Source organism: Gavialis gangeticus, unplaced genomic scaffold (assembly GCF_001723915.1).
Source record: "Gavialis gangeticus isolate Ggan-Ray unplaced genomic scaffold, GavGan_comp1, whole genome shotgun sequence".
NCBI classification, from domain to species: Eukaryota; Metazoa; Chordata; order Crocodylia; family Gavialidae; genus Gavialis; species Gavialis gangeticus.
Window position 1 is genome coordinate 48,889,506 of NW_017729031.1, and position 16,010 is coordinate 48,905,515.

Sequence of the window (16,010 nt, forward strand, 5' to 3'; positions counted from 1 at the left end):
TCCCTTTTAGCTAGGGGACATTCCAAGATGCTTTTGGTGAGCCATGGGGGCTTTTGCGCCCTCCTGCTCCCTTTAATCCGTGTTGGGATTACCCAACATGGATCAAATACCCAAATATGTGAAGACTTCTCTGTCTTCACATATTTGTAAAGCACAGATTCTTGTACACCAGAACACTATATGCTTCTCTTGTACAGCGGAAAAGACTTTGGGGGGGGGGTTTGCTTCAGTACCTTTTTGAAATCTGAAGTCAATTATTACTACATTTTAAAATGCGATTGGTGACTTTTCTGACTGTGTTTCAAAGGCATTATCTTACTTATTATGGCATTGTCTGTATTTTGGTTCTAGAAGTAGATCCAATTTATTAACATTGCTTGATGAAATAGGCTTGCCACTATTAACCAAGCATGAACCTTTTATAACAGCTATTAGAGGCCAAATGGCACTTTCTCAGGCCAGCTGAACTAAATGCAACGACTGGTTTTTAAAACATTAGCATTACCGATCTCAATTTCTCTGTTTCACTGAATTTACCCTCTGTCACCCAGAGGAACCCTTTTGTCAGAGGAATCTTCAACTACCTTGTTAGAGGAGCTTGGGGTTTGTATCCCTGAAGCCATGAGAGGGTGATAAAATCTTCCTGATGGTTTCAAGTAGGAATAGGGGTATGTCCATAACAGGACCTGGAAGTCAGTGCCACAATGTTGTATTTCCAGTTCTACCATGCATTTGTTTTGTGACCTTGGACAACCTCCTTTTGCCCTTATATAAGATACTTCCCTGCCTTTCAGGTATAGCATACCTTTTTAGTTTCAAATGGGAAATGATATGAAAAAATATTTTTAATTAATATCATAGAAGACATTATTAGTTGAAATAAAACATTTCCTTTTCAGATGCCTACACCTTCAGTTGCTAGGTGCCCCTCTACATTTGCAGCTAAGATGCAATGATATCTAATGTGCAATCACACAACTGTGCCCCCTGCAATGCCACACATACATGGCAGGAGGCATGACTCTGGGTTCATGCATCAGTTCCCATTATGCCTTATTGCCAGTGTGACTACTGTGGTTCCCCAGGCCTGGAGGTTTCAGGCATCCACCGGGCTTGGAGATTGCAGCTGTGCCCCATGGCTGCTGGGACCTAGCTGAAGAGAGTCCAGAGAAGGGCAACAAAATTATCAGGAGGCTGGGGCACATGACTTTGGAGGAGTGGCTGAAGGAACTGGGCTTAGTTAGTCCGGAGAAGAGAAGACTGAAAGGGATTCCCTGAACTGCTATCTTGCAGCATGGGGGGTTGACCCCAGGAGATCCTGGTGTCAATAAAACCCACACCAAAACAAAGTGGGAGCAGCACACATGGTGGTAGTGCACGCTGGCCAGAGCCGCACTCCAGCTGCCAGTCAGGCTTCCTGCCATGGCTGCAGCCCCAGGAAGCCCCAGAACCCCAGGTAAGGCTGCTGGAGCCAGCACAGTTGCTGGACCCAGCCTCCCCTACCCCACCTTGGGTAACCTGCCATGTGCCAGAGCATGCATGACACAGGCATTCCTGGGGATAAATAGCAGTGGCATAAGTTGTGCCACTGTTACTTGTCCCCAAGGGAAAAAATGGTCATGCTCATCTGGATGCAGCTATCATGTATATCAGGCATGGTCTTAAAGATGTCTCAGTTCTGAAGGAGTCTAACCCGAAGGACATACCTATTGCTGTAGTACAAACAGGACAGTTGACCATAATGAATGTTTGCAAGCCTCCAGTTTTTCAGTGGTTGAGGTCCGCATTACTAATAGTAGCATTCCTGGGCAAGCTCCAAGGACAGTACAGGCAACCCCCACTTAACGCTGTTTCGCTTAGCACTATTCCACTATAACGCTTGTTTTACTAATACCCAATTCCATTTAGCACTCAGCGGGTTTCATTATAATGCTCACAGGCATCATACAGCTGGCAGCAGGTAATGCACACTGGCAGCACAACGCATCGGCAGCGCACAGCCTCATTGGGCAATTTAGCGCCAATTTGTTTGTGTTGCTGTCTTGGTTCATCAAAAACTTTGTGCTCTGTGTTCAGCAATTAATTTTGCCCTTAATTAATTTTGGTTTTGCTTAATGCTATTCCACTTAATGTTTGTTTTTTCAGGAACCAATTAAGGGTGCTAAGCAGGGGTTGCCTGTACTTGAAAACTTTATTTTTAGCAAAACGGTGCCTCTACTTTGTATGCCAGCTTTGAAATCCTACTGATTGAATCAATTCTAAAACTGCTCCGGAATTTCCACATGAGAACTGGGTTTTATATATTGTAAAAGTTGAAGATGAGATACATTGTTCTCAAACTGATCCCAGAAAACTGTGACCAGCTCTTATCAAAGCTGCTTTGAAACGCATTCCCTGAAGTTATTTCCATGTTTGTACTCTTTGTTGGCATCCAGAGACAGACACTCTTTTAAAAAATGATGTGAATATAGATGACCCAGACATAGGTAAAGTCATTGAACTCTGTCTAAAAAGAACAAATGAGACAGCAGAGGACCTTGATTTCACTCATTACATTTTCAAAGCCTGAGCTCTCCTCCATAAACATGGAGCAGCTAATCTGGCTAAGACAATAAGTCGTTAGTAAGAGACAATGTTGTCACCTCACACCTTCCTCATACCTTAAAGATCAAGATGGTATTTATCCTGAATATCTGTAAAACTTGAGGACAAAGGGATGAACATGATTGGCAGGCCAATTGATTACCATACATTCAGCAGAAGGCTCCCCAAAAACTTGTACAGGGGGATATAAATTCCTCAGTTGTGGGAAACCATCAAATTTTTCTGCAAGCTATCACAGTTTTCAATAATTTACTAGTTAATCGAGAGGATTTCACTAACCCATGTTCTCCCATCCTTGAGGCCAACATGCCAAAGAAACAAGGACAGTTGAAGATGCACTGGAATTGCTATTACTAGCTTCTTTCATTTGCCAGTCACACGGGCTTCCCACAGAATCTAAAAGAACCAGAATGGCACCTGTATATTTACCTGTTGCCTACAAAATAACATGGAGGTATAGGTTACTGCTCAAGGCATCACATATCATCAAATACTGTACTTCTGTTTAACTCCAGGCCACAAAATTGAAAAAATATCATCTTTTGAATGTTCACATGAACAAAACCCATACCCTTGTAACTTTGCATAGAAATATAACTTTTAATACTCACCTGGGAAAAGACATGAACAAATAAAAGAAAGAACTATCCTCCTTTGAAAACACACAAGTACATCATTGGGTTCAATGTGCATGTGTCAGAAGTAACTATCATAGCTGAATATGGGTGTCAGTGTTGTGGACAGCAAACAAACCAAATCTCTAAACATACAGGTTATTGTCATGAAAAAAATCATCACTACACACATACACAGCTAGTGAATACAGCCAAATCATGGCCAACTTGATTTTTACTAAGCCATGAGGACGTCCAGGACTTACTGAAGATATGGCTGAAATTTTGCAAGCCATTGTGGTATCAAGTTGCAGCTGTTAAAGTATCTTCATTCAATAGTGGGGAACATTAGAACGCATTGTAGAATAATGGAAACAAACACCTGATTGTTGATCCCACAAAAAGAAGTAAGCCACAAACAACGATCTGCATTGACTGAACAATGAAAGACAATTCATAATGTGACTGCAGACTCCAGTTGCTAACTATGGACCACACAGTAAATCAGTACCCACTTCAATCATTGGTTGGCAGCACAAGTCAATTCTAAAATTCTGCATTCGCTCACTAACCTAGGCAAGGCTATTTCAACTTGCTAGTCACATCTCTTTTTATATGGGGAAGAATCCTCTGTTTCTATTCCAGATTATGTCCAAACTTGAAATACTTTTCTTTTGAACACTTTCTTCTGTTGCTACCTTAAATACACCTGAGTAAAAGGTAGCCATACTCAAAGCAGCCTTTCATTAATATTTATGACAACACGTTAGTCAAGACATGCTGTAAATCTGTCTGTACCAGTGTTTTTTAACCTGTGGTCCACAGATCCCCGGGGGTTCACAGACTATGTTTAAGGGGTCCGTGAAATATGACTATAAACAATCAAACGTCTGTGAATCAGGGGTGTGCGAAGTGGGCCCTATTCGATTCGGATTCAGATTTGGCTGGAATCAGGAACAGTGATTCAATTCATTGATTCGGATCATTGTCCCTGATTCAATTTGGCTGAATCCAAATATGAAGATTCGATGCTAATTCAGAGAATTAGCAATTTGGCCATAGACACAACTTTAAATGTTTTTTCTACATACATCAAGGTACCAGCACGGCTTGTGAATACTGCGATGCTGGGGCAGATGGAGAATCCCACTGGAGTGCAGGGGGGCCCTCCACATGCTTGGTGGTGAACCTGAAAGTGGACCACCTACTTCTGGTCCACTTCCGAGTCCACCGGTTAGTGCGCAGGACGCCCCCCCATGTGCCCCCCAGCACAATGATTGGCTGTAGGGAGGACCCTGGGTGCCCCCCCCCAGACCCAGGAGACACCAGTCGCCAAGCCAGGGGGGCGTGGGGGAGGCCCAGTGCACTCTTTGGGAGACCCAGAAGTGGACTGGAAGCAAGCGATAAAGCATCTATCTGGTCCACTTCTGGGTCTGCTGCCATGTGTGCATCCACCCCAACATTGCAGCGTTCACAAGCCTCCAGGTACCTTGAGGTATGTAGAAAAACTTTTAAAGCTGTGTCTATGTCCCAATTGCCAAATCTTTCTGAATCTCTCCAAATCAATGTGGAGGGTTCCGATTTGATTCGGAGAGATTGAAGGGTCCTCTGATTTGCTTCAGATTTGGAGATTTGACCAGCGAATCGGGCTGAATCTCTGTCAAATCAAATCAGGGACCAAAGCTTCACACAGCCCTAATGTGAATACCCACACTTACAATTCAAAGAGGTCTGCGCTTCTAGTCGTATTTTTAGGGGTCGACAAATGAAAAAAAGGTTGAAAACCACTGGTCTATACTCAAATTTTTATTTACTATAAAGCTAGTACAATGTTCTGTGAAATGTATTTTAGATTCTAACAATACATGGCATGATTCTACAGTTAATAGATGCTTTACTGCTTGCTTCAGAGAAAGCAGAAGCACAACCAGATTTTAGGATGTCTTAGGAAACTCTTTCTAATATCAATACTCAAACTCTAGTCACTGAGTACAGAAAAAAAATAACGGGCAATGTTTTGTGGTCTGTTAGTAGAGAGAACTCAATATAAGTAATAAACTTCTCAGAGCTATGCTGACATTATTGATGGTGCTGGTGCACAAACAAGGAAGTAAATAAAAACTTGTGTTAATTTCAAGCTCTGTTGGAAACACATGGGGGAAAATCAATTTTTTCCATTTCTATCTGGCCAGCATTATTAAGGGAAAATCAGGTTTCAGGCCTCTTAGAAGGTACTGGAAACAACGAAGAGCTAAAGAACATTAAAAAGCCCTGAAAGTATAAATAAAAGTAGTAGTCTTTTAAACTTTCATTCTCTACATTTAACATGGTATGTGGGACATACAATAACAGGGGTAAGTGGATTATTATAGCCAATTCATTTCCAGTAAAACCCAGGAATCCTAAAGAAACATAAAGCAATTAATTTAAAGCTAACTATTTTCAAAATGAACTATTTTCTTACTTGTAAAAATAGCACCTCTACATGTTAGTTGTATATGTTTTTTACCAAAGGGCATTAGAATTTTTTTTTTTGCATTATCACTAGAACACCTCAGTAAAATATTGATCCGCTGTGTAAAATTAAGTCTATTTTTGTAATTACATTTGCCTCTATGAATATTATCTTATATCTCCCTAGGTTTCTGTACTTGTACAAATTCCAAAGAATAGTGATTATGCTTTATTTTTCAATGGAAGAAGTCTCTCACCACTCAAAAATTTAAAAAGGTTTCTTTCTTCTGCTATTTCATGATGTTATAATGTTGGCAATGGTTACAGTGTGCCTGCTGATGCCAGAAACAGAGGGAAGCAAGCAACCAAAAAAATTAGTGTGAATAAGGGTCAGTGACAGAGCAAATGGGCCTGATTCCAAAAATGGAAACAATGACCTAGAAAAGCTAGTCACACAAATAAACAAAGAAATGGAGAGAAGAAAAATCTGAAAAAAGGGAAATAAGGAAGGTCCATTAGTGAAAATCTTGTGAACTGAAGTGCTATAGAATCAAAAATAGACTTTAGTACTTTAAAAATTCTAGTTGTATCCATGGTCTCTTCCTAGAGGAGTAACAGTGTAATCCAAACAAGATAAAATATAAGTCTATAACTCAAGAAAGAGAGATTATGGAAAGAGGAAATCTGTATTAGAAGGATTTGTAGGTTTTGAGGGGTAATTTGACAGAGATGGTACTTGGCAACTGTGTGTGCTAAGTAGCTGGGCTAAGAGGAGGCTGTTAGTATATTGTTAACTAAAACCTGCCTTTATATTTCTTATTTTTATTCCCTCAATGTCCATCCCTGCTGTGCATTGCCCTGAATGACTCCCCAGCATGTATCATGCTGTGATGTCTGAGCTGTCATGGAAACTAGCAGGAGATGACTTACAAAGTAGATCCAGTGATGGGTCAGGCAATCCCTATTTTTAAAAAAATCTTTTTCTAAATAGAAGCCCTGGCTTCTATATAGCTGTCCTTGCAACTGAGGGACATTGTGGCACTACAACTTTTTTGTTTCCTTTAAGCTTGATTTACTTACTTTGAGGTAGATAATCTGTTCAGTTGATTGTGTAGTGATCAGAGATGAATAAACCTCTTTTTTTTCCGGTTACATTATAGCTGTAGGTTGATCTTCCTTTGAAGTAATTCATATTATTATCTGAAACAGCAAGTAATTTATGATACCTTAATTGATTTAAGGTAAAAATAGTAAAACCTTTTTGACATATAAATACAATAAAAACCCTTCTCATCAGGAGTCTGACTTTAAAAAAAACAGGGGAACCATGTATTAGTACATACCATTTCTTAATGTTTTCTTAATGTTTTAATGTTTATTAATTGATAGCCTTACAGAAATATTGCTTTTTGCACCTATTATTAATCACTTTTCTGTCATTGAGCAAGTTAACAAACAATTCCAGAATCGTCTGCAGTGCTTCTCATGGTAGATGAGGGAGGACTCAGTCGTAAATTTAGAGACTCTCTTTTTGAGACAGTTTGCTTTTTGGTAGATCTCAGTACAATAAAAAACAAATCCCAGAGAATGCTGTCTTGTGTTGCGGCCCCTTTGTACCAAATAGCAGTTATAAAGGGACAACAAGCCCTGAACCTTTTAAATATCCCCTTTACAAAAGCCTCAAGGGCAGTTCTGCTGGCTTCATGCTACCTGCAGAACTAAATAGCTCTGAGGACATATCAAGGGAATATCAAGAGCACATAAATAAATGACTAGGGCAGTTCTGTTTCCCAGCAATTCTGTACCACTGCAATAACCCTTAGGAGAAACTGCAGCAGGCATACAAAGTTAACCCACGCCAGGCACAAACCACCTTTTGGCAACTTTGACTATGAGGGCCTGACTGAACATTAATTTTAAGCAGCTCCTGGAGTCTTTAATCCCTAGCTTGCCCATACATCTGAAACGAGTTTTAAGGACACTTTAGGGATAAGTACAGACAGTCAAAAAGCCCGAGGCTGAATCAATTCAGTCTTTGCAGATCAGCTGAAGTTGTGTAGATTGAACCAATAAGCAAGTAAACTCATATACACTTTTGATTCCCGAAATGCAGCCACATGCCTGCAGTATCTCAGACCGGAAGTCGGAGGGCGCTAGAGCACACCTCCCTGTTTGGATGGAGCAGGCAGCTTGAGCCAAGGCTAACTCACCCACCCTGCAAGGGGGGGCCTTGTGGGGGAGGTGCAAAGCATCTGGGGATTATGGGGGACTGTGAGTTAACTTGAATCTGGAGGGGAACTGGGACAGAATTTCAATAATTTGATTTAAACTAAATCAGTTAAGTCTAATACTACCTCCATCCAGATTTACCTTAAACCAGTTACAGCCATTTTGAAAGAAGTTTATGTGCACTGATCTTTTGTTGTGTTACAGATTTGAACCGGTTTCCAATCACTTTTACTAGTTTATATGTAATTTCTGTCCCTAGCTTAGGTGGTTTAAAGTTATGCCACTCCAGGGCAGGTTTATCTCTAATCCATGTTACCCAGCTTGTGTTCCATTAATATGTGGCCACTCCCCACCAATAAGCCACCCAACTTGCAGTTCTTTAGCATCCCAGGATGCAGTGTTCCCTCCCCGACCCTTCTGTTCTGTGTGGGCAAACTTTCCACCCCCTGAACTCTACTGTCCAGAGGATGCTTCTGGCACCAAACAACTCCCCCTCCTGCCCCTGGATGTATGATCTTCCCACCTCCAGGGGTGCAAGCCTGTGCAAGCAGCCTACTGATCACGTGCCAGCTAGCCAGGTTTTAGGTCATGGGTGGGTACAGGAGTGAAGTTTAGTGGGGTTGGTAGGAAACAAACTAGGGTACCAGATTGGGTTCTCATGAGCTGGGGTTTCCTTCCCAAGGCAGGAACAGTAGCTCCCCCAAAAGGCCCTTCCCTTACCACTCCCACCTCCCAGTCACCCCAGGAAGCATGACTAGAACCCCCAGACTCCAATCCAAAATCCTAATGTATTAAAACATGAGACCTTCTTTCATTTATTTCCTCTTTATTTCTTGTTACATTTTTTTGTTTCTTATTTTTTCCTTCAGTGGCTGTCTTCCTTCATTTCACTACCTTTTCCCCTACCCTCTTTCCCTTTCCACCTCCCATTTCATTATCCTGCCCCATCCCATTAACTCTCTCCCTCCCAGCTTCTTGTCCCTCTGTTTCCCCCAGTCTATCCCTCATACCCCCCACACCTGGATCAGGGACAGAAGCCCTGTAGAAGCAACTCACAGCTGTAGCTTCCAGTCAGGCCCCTGCTCACCAGCCCTGTAGTGGCAAGTTGCAGCTGTGCATATGGGGGCAGGGGGCAGTCAGAGAAGGTGTTTAGCTTTAAGGTGTGACTGCTCCAAACTCATGCTGGCACTAACATCAATCAACATTTGAGCAGCTCAAAGTGCAATGTGTAACAAGGCCCTGAGAGTTGTAAGCTAACTTCACTGCCCCCATGCAGGTGCTAACATTGGCACAGGGATAAATCTGGCCTAATCTATAGTACTGAAATACTCTCACAGGGTTCCCCTAAACCCTGGCCTTAATTACAAAGTCGCAGAAGGACTGTACTACGACAGTGTCCATTTTTGGCAGTTATACCAGAATATATGATATCCCTTTTACTCCTTGTTGCCCCTCTGGAAGTCTTTAAGTAACAAATAGTATTTTCATCAATTATGCTGATGCACAAACAAAACAAAGAAGTAAACAAAATCAATATTCCTGGCTTCCACTAAAAGTTGGGTTGTGACAAATACAAAAGGACAACATAGGTATAGGAAAGTACTTTATTGTCAAGTTTCTAAAAGTAAAAATAAAATTCAAAATGTAATCTTCAAACATTTATTTTGTTTTTCTCCTCCATTTATCTCATAGCTCCTAATTTCAAACTGTAGTAGTAGTTGGTTAATGAAAAATATTATAAGAGTGATCAGTATAGTATAATATAAGAATACAAATAACTTCATTCCTTTTGCAGAGCCATAATGTCCACTAAACACCACTAGTTTGAATGGAATACTTAACATCCTGTGACATTCTTTAAGGAGCCATTATTCACAAGTGTGTGAATCTAGGAAAAAGTGAAACAAAATTACAAAGCTACATGCATTTCTTAAAGTAAATTACATCTGATATGGACAAGAATACTTTATAAAGAATTTAAAAACCCTTTAAATCAGGGGAGCTCAACTTCCAGTGGTCTGCAGAGCCTTGGAATCCAGCCCACAAGGCTTCTCATGGGGTGAGAAATCTGGTGGTGGGGGAGCAGGGGCAGAAGCGTCACCCCTCCCTGCTGCCACAATTCCTAGCCCTGCGGGATGGGACTGAGCTGGGCTATGAGACCCTTTCCCTCCGGGCCACCAGCTTGGGGCCAGGCCATGCCCCTTTCCCCTACTATGGGGCCAGGCCATGTCCCCTTCCCTCCATCTGGCCAGGTTGGGACCAGGCCATTACCCCTCCCCTTTCATGGGTGGTTTGAGGCTGGGCCATGTCCCCTCCACACCCCTGACACAGGGCTGGGCTATGCCCTCTTCCCTCTGTCTGGCCAGGTTGGGGCCAGGTCATTGCCCCTCCCCTCCCCTCCCCCTGCACAGGGCTAGGTTGGGGCCAGCCCAAGCCCCCTTACACTACATGGCTGGGTTGGGGCCAGGCTGCTCCCCCCCCTGCTCTGCAAGGCTGGATGGGGCCCCACCAGATTGGTGCGTAGAGGGATCAGGCACTGCTATTCAGTCTGCCAACTAAAAAGGTTGAGTACCACTGTTTTAAACTTTAACACCACCAAAGCCCAATAGCATGGATAACCACTTCTGATGAAGAAGTTAGATAATTAGGCACAGTGTCTTCTGGCACCATTTTTTCTAGTGACAGAACTTTCTTTAAAATGCTAAGATTTTGGGTAGGATTCTTCATTCTCTCCCACTGAAAGCCTGTTATAAGAGCTTTTTGCATGGGTAGGCTACATATGTACTGGGAAAAGCAGCTTGTTTTCCCACTCCTGAACTTGAAACCTGAGGACATAGTTTGAAGCAACTATGGCCAATTGACCATGCTGTGCAGGAGAGGTCTTGGTCCAGTGAAGGTGTGTCTGGACCCATTACACAAATCCTGGATTGCTGACATTGTCTAATATGCTTTTACAGAGGCTTCAGCTGTGCAGCTTTTCTGCTTCCCACAATGTGGATTGTGCTATTTCTGGTACATTTGGGATTTTCCATTATTATAGGAGAGGCTGCAGGATCCAACCCTTAGAATAAAGCCCCACTGAGCTGCAAATTGCTTCTTTTTGTTTAACAAGGTTGATCAACACCAATCCAGAGGTTGCTTTGATTGGCATGTGAGTCACCTGACTGGGCTGCAGGGTAATGCTGAATGACAGCTTGGGTAGAATATCAAACAAAGGATTTAATAGTATGAGATGTGGAAATAGTTTGGTTTTGATACACGGCTGATTTTGAGAATCCTGGAAGTAATGTTCTGAGTTATAAGATGTGCTATGCCTTTGCTATATAATTCCTGTTTAAAAGTATACATATTAAAATAAGCTACAATGGGGTAAAACAGTCAGCAGCTCATTATTTCTCTCCCATGAAGGAAATAATTCCTTTGAGTCCAAACCTTTGTAACTATTCACACTCCATGACTCATATACATACACAAAGCTCTGTACTGACAAGCTTTGCTGCAGCTTCTGTGCAGTCACAGTGCTCTTCTGAAGAGTTGCTGTTCCAAGGCAAATGAAGTATTTGACAGATGGTGGTAGCCCTGTTAGGTATGTTTTACCACAGGCCTTTAATTCAGCACTGATGTAGTTAAAACAAGGGGCCAAAATGTGCTTTTGTGACCAAAAGAAAACAGGGGCTCCTCCAGACCAGGCATGCAGAAAATGGGGTATGACTAGGCTGAGCCACTGCTATCCCCTTGATTCCCACAGCTTCTGCAGACTGTGGTCTATAAGATTAAGATAAATGAGGGAGGATGGCAGAGTCTAAATAACCAGCCCTAGGTGAATGGAGGGCCAGTTAGAGGCATATCACTGTTTCCTTAATCTCACAGGTATTTTCCAGGACAGGCTTGGACCTGTATACTTAGGATGACCGTATGGCTCAGATTGGCCAGGACAGTCCTGGTTTTTGGAGGCTGTATCAGCGACCCAACCATTGGAGAAAACTGAAGCAAAAGTCCTGAATTGGCACAAACCCACCCTCATGTGCCCAGCTCCTGGCTCAGCTGGGCTGTGAGCACGTGCTCATGCAGTAGAGTTGGGGTAGGTGGGGAGGAGCCACAGAGTCATGGGTGTGTGTGTATGGCAGGGGGGATGTGCCTTGCTGCCCTGCCCAGCTCTGCCCCTGAGCCACAGTGTTGGGGGGGATTGTGTGCGCATGCACTGGCCCCCCCTCAATCCCAGATTTCCCTCAAATTATTATAGTCACCCTATGTATACTTTTCTGAGTTTCTTGTGACATGGGACTTCTTTAAGAACGTTACATTCGGTCAAGGTCAGTAAGGCTAGGTACAGACATTCAAAAAGTCTGAGACGAAATCAGTGCAGCTTTCTGTAGGCAGCATAGTTTAAATCAGTTATGAATAGAAGACACATTTGCCTTTTAGTTGAGGGGAGCAAAACTTAGACCCGATTCCACCATTTTTAAGCGAACCTGCGCATGCTGAACTTCTGCTCTGTTACAGGTATAGACCGATTTCCAGTCACTTATACCAGTAAAAGTGTAATGTCTGTGCCTGGCCTTAGAGTCCTGGCAGCATCAGTCACTCCATTGGAGTTTTGCTGCCACAATGTGACAAGAGAGACTTGGGCTTTAATCTCTTGTGGAAACCTGTGTGGGTCTCTGTTTATGGGAGCACAAATGCAGCTTCCCCAAGAGAGGGTTTGGCATAAGCTCTACATGGGGATTCTTCTGGTGACTTTCTGCCTCTTAGTCTCCTCTGAGGTTTTGCTGTGGGAGGGCGAATTTTTAGCATCCTTATTGTAATGTAACCTTTTCAGAAATCCCAGCTTCCAGCATGGAAGGATAAAAGATTGTTTGCAGGGTTGGATTGCTCGACTGATGATATATATTTTGTGTGGTAGCAAGACTTGCTGCTGTTGTCTTTTTACACAAGTAACATTTTCCTGGTAACCAGTTAGCTGTGTATGTTTCTGAATCATTATTACTCTAGTCTCCTGTTAGTCTTTCTTTCCCTTTTATGTTTCATTGTATATAATGCCACCCAGAAAACGTGACAAACACATTCTTTTTCCTTTCCAATTTTTGTTCTCCTCCATCTGCTAAACATTTTATTCTGCTGTTTTCTCACTGCTGCTGCAGCAAAAATGTCTGCCTTTTGTTTATTTCTCTCTACACTAGATCATGACATCATCAATAGTATTAGCAGGGGAAAATATGTAGAGCTGTGGCTAAACCAGCTGTTCGTTAGCAACTTGTCTAGGCTGTCTCTATTTCTCCTTATTAATGTATATGGTTATTGTGTTTCCTGCTTAAGAGCTGTAGAAGGTCCTTAGCCATGAGCCATCTGCTCAGTCAGTGTCTTCAGTTACTTTGGTGTGATCATATCAAAATGGTGGCATTTAAATAAAGGTTTAGAATCTGCAGGAACTGTATCACCAGACAAACCTGCTTTCATTGTGGGTATTTTTTCTCATATACAGGCTAATTTTACATTTGTGTGTCAAGTGCATACTCCTGTTTTGCAAATGCTGATAACATTTCTGTGTGGCTGCTGTTTCCTGAATGAAATAGCCAACTTATTGTATTCTCGTCCGATCTGCGTTTTCTTTACAGTTCAGAGACTGCCTTCTGGTTGCATTATTGTAGGCCTGTGTTTAGTATCATGGGCCTAATCCTGATGCCGGGGCAGTAGTGAGAGCTTTGCCATTGATTTCTCTGGCATCAGAATCAGGCCCATGGTTCTCTGTGTTCATGCAGCAGAGCCTGATCCTGCTCCCTTTGAAGTCAATGTTAAAAATTACTTCAATGGAAGCAGGATCAATCCATTCAATAGCAACAAGCTGTCAATTATTCTAATGAGGAAGATGTTGAAAGGAATAACAAGTAGGTATTTTCCATTTGTAGAATATTAATGAGTAAACAGTGTTCCCGTTTGCCATTTATATTTTCAAAACGCTATAAATAATTCTAGAGATAATTAACTATTTTCATAGAAAACCTGTACCTTTGCACTGCAGATATTATAAATAATTATTTATGAGGTATATGTCTTCCGAGGAAAAGAAAGGTGTTCAGTTATTGTGAGCAACACTATGTTAAAATTTTTAATTACGCAAACTAAGAATGTTTTGTGCATGCTTCCTGAGGTAGGAAGTAAGCTGCTTCAGAATTATCTGAAATAAATCATTGGTGGTAATAATGTTAGTGATAGTCATTAACGTGCATCTTTTTCATGCAGGTACTTTCATGATTTTAAAAAAATATAATTATCCCCCCCACACATATGAAAGGGTGAGGGTAATTAAATATAAAGGAATTTTATAAGCAAAATGCAATAACTGAATATCAGCAGCTTTATAAAAAGTAGATTCAAGGCTCCATCAATGAGTATAATTTATCATGTAGATTCAAGCCCTGATCCTGTGAACTTTGCTCAGCTGAGCAATCCTTAGATGCCTGCACACTTTAATTAAAATCAGTAAGACTAGTTGTGCGCCCTTGACTGATGATACAGTGATAAAATGAAGGTGTCTGTTTTCTGGAGAAATTATCATCGTCCTGTATGTGTGGATAAATCCTGGGAGCATAGGTATGTAGGCAAAATATGACCTCCTCGGAACATTAATATAAATGTACGTGTTTTGAGAAATAACACAGACAGTTCAGGTTATCACTACTTCCCACAAAAAATATTGTTTGTTTCTTTAAACTTTTTTCAGTTCCTAAGGAAAGCTTTTCTGAAAAGAGGGAGAAAAGGAGTTGTGAAGGGATTTCCATTATTTGTCTGTCCTTAATGAGTTAAATTTATAATTTGTTATTACATCCTTATAGTAGACCTCAGCTGATAAAAATATCCATAGACAGTGAAATCAGTGGCATGCCTGGCTTTCTCAGACAAAACTCCCATGTGATCACATAGACAGCCTCAGTGAGACTGAAGCTGCTCAGCAAGCAGTAGGTAATGAGTCTTTGTGCAGAGTGAAGCTCTTGTCGCTGAACAATAAAGCATATGGTACCAGCAATAAAACACAGTGCTGGGAAATTTAAGAAGATTCCGTTGGAACTAGGAAGACAGGGAATATGTCACACGTTATAAAATGATGATCAATCTGTTTCGGTTCCTAATTAATAAAAAGGGTGCATGGATTGGAAAAACACCAATTTGAACAGGTCAGTTGTTTTACAGCTTATTCACTCACTGAACTGTTTTGAATTTGTTCGGTATTTAGGTATATATGCTCTTTAAAAATAAAAACCATTTTTTGCATTTGGTAAGGAGGAGTTTGAATGATGCATATCCATTTGAAGCCTAGCTAAATGAATTGTGTAAGTACTGTAATCAGATTTGTTGTACATATGTTTTTGCTATTATTACCCTGCAATCAAAAACTTCATTTATCCATAAAAAACAGAATAGTCAGAAATAAAATGAAGACTAAAATGGATCACTTTGCCAACATGGAAATAGAATCAAATATTTAGTAGCAATAGTCTATTATTCTAATGCATCTATAAACTCAATATTTTTTGGATGAGAAACATGTGGCATCTCTGCTAGTTCTTTTCCATTTAAAAAAATATATTCATATCAATAGCAAATGCCCTTTTATTTTTCATTATGTTTTTCGTGTTGTATTTGGGAAATGGTGCTTTTAAAACTATATGTACACACAAATGATTCATTATGAAACTGTGCACTCAGCTCATTTTGACAATATTATTACAACATAGTATGTTTTATTGTATTTTTCAAGAAGAAGGTATTCATTTCAGTTACTAAATCTTATAGTTAATTTAATTACATACACTTTTTTGTTTATAAAAATAGGTCCAAAGATCCTAGTGGCCTATGATTGCCTTAATACATAGTGTAGATATTGAATTTCCTATTACATTAGTGGTATAGACATTGACTCTGTCAGCTTTATTCAAACTTTCTGTTCCTGAATGATTTGACATCAGTGTTTTTCTCGTTGCTCAAACACTTCTAAAGGCACAAGACCATAAACCGACAATTACTGAAAGAAACTGAATTACTCATTTTTAATGAGTAATTCAGCATAGGGAAGTTGAATCCTTTAATAGGTAGGATGCTGTGTGTAAATGG

General features: G+C 41.0%; 1 protein-coding gene across 4 annotated transcripts in view; it reads left to right on the forward strand.

Moving 5' to 3' along the window:
• The window catches only part of CSRNP3 (cysteine and serine rich nuclear protein 3), a 213,784-nt gene that overhangs the window by 111,036 nt on the left and 86,738 nt on the right, over nucleotides 1–16,010 (forward strand). For 2 of the 4 annotated variants that reach the window (XM_019522739.1, XM_019522743.1), the window contains exon 1: nucleotides 14,845–15,073. The exons of the other annotated variants lie outside the window; for them this stretch is intronic. The gene's annotated coding sequence lies outside the window, so the exon portion shown is untranslated. Of the gene's footprint in view, nucleotides 1–14,844; nucleotides 15,074–16,010 lie in introns of those variants that run through there. 4 annotated transcript variants of the gene reach the window in all.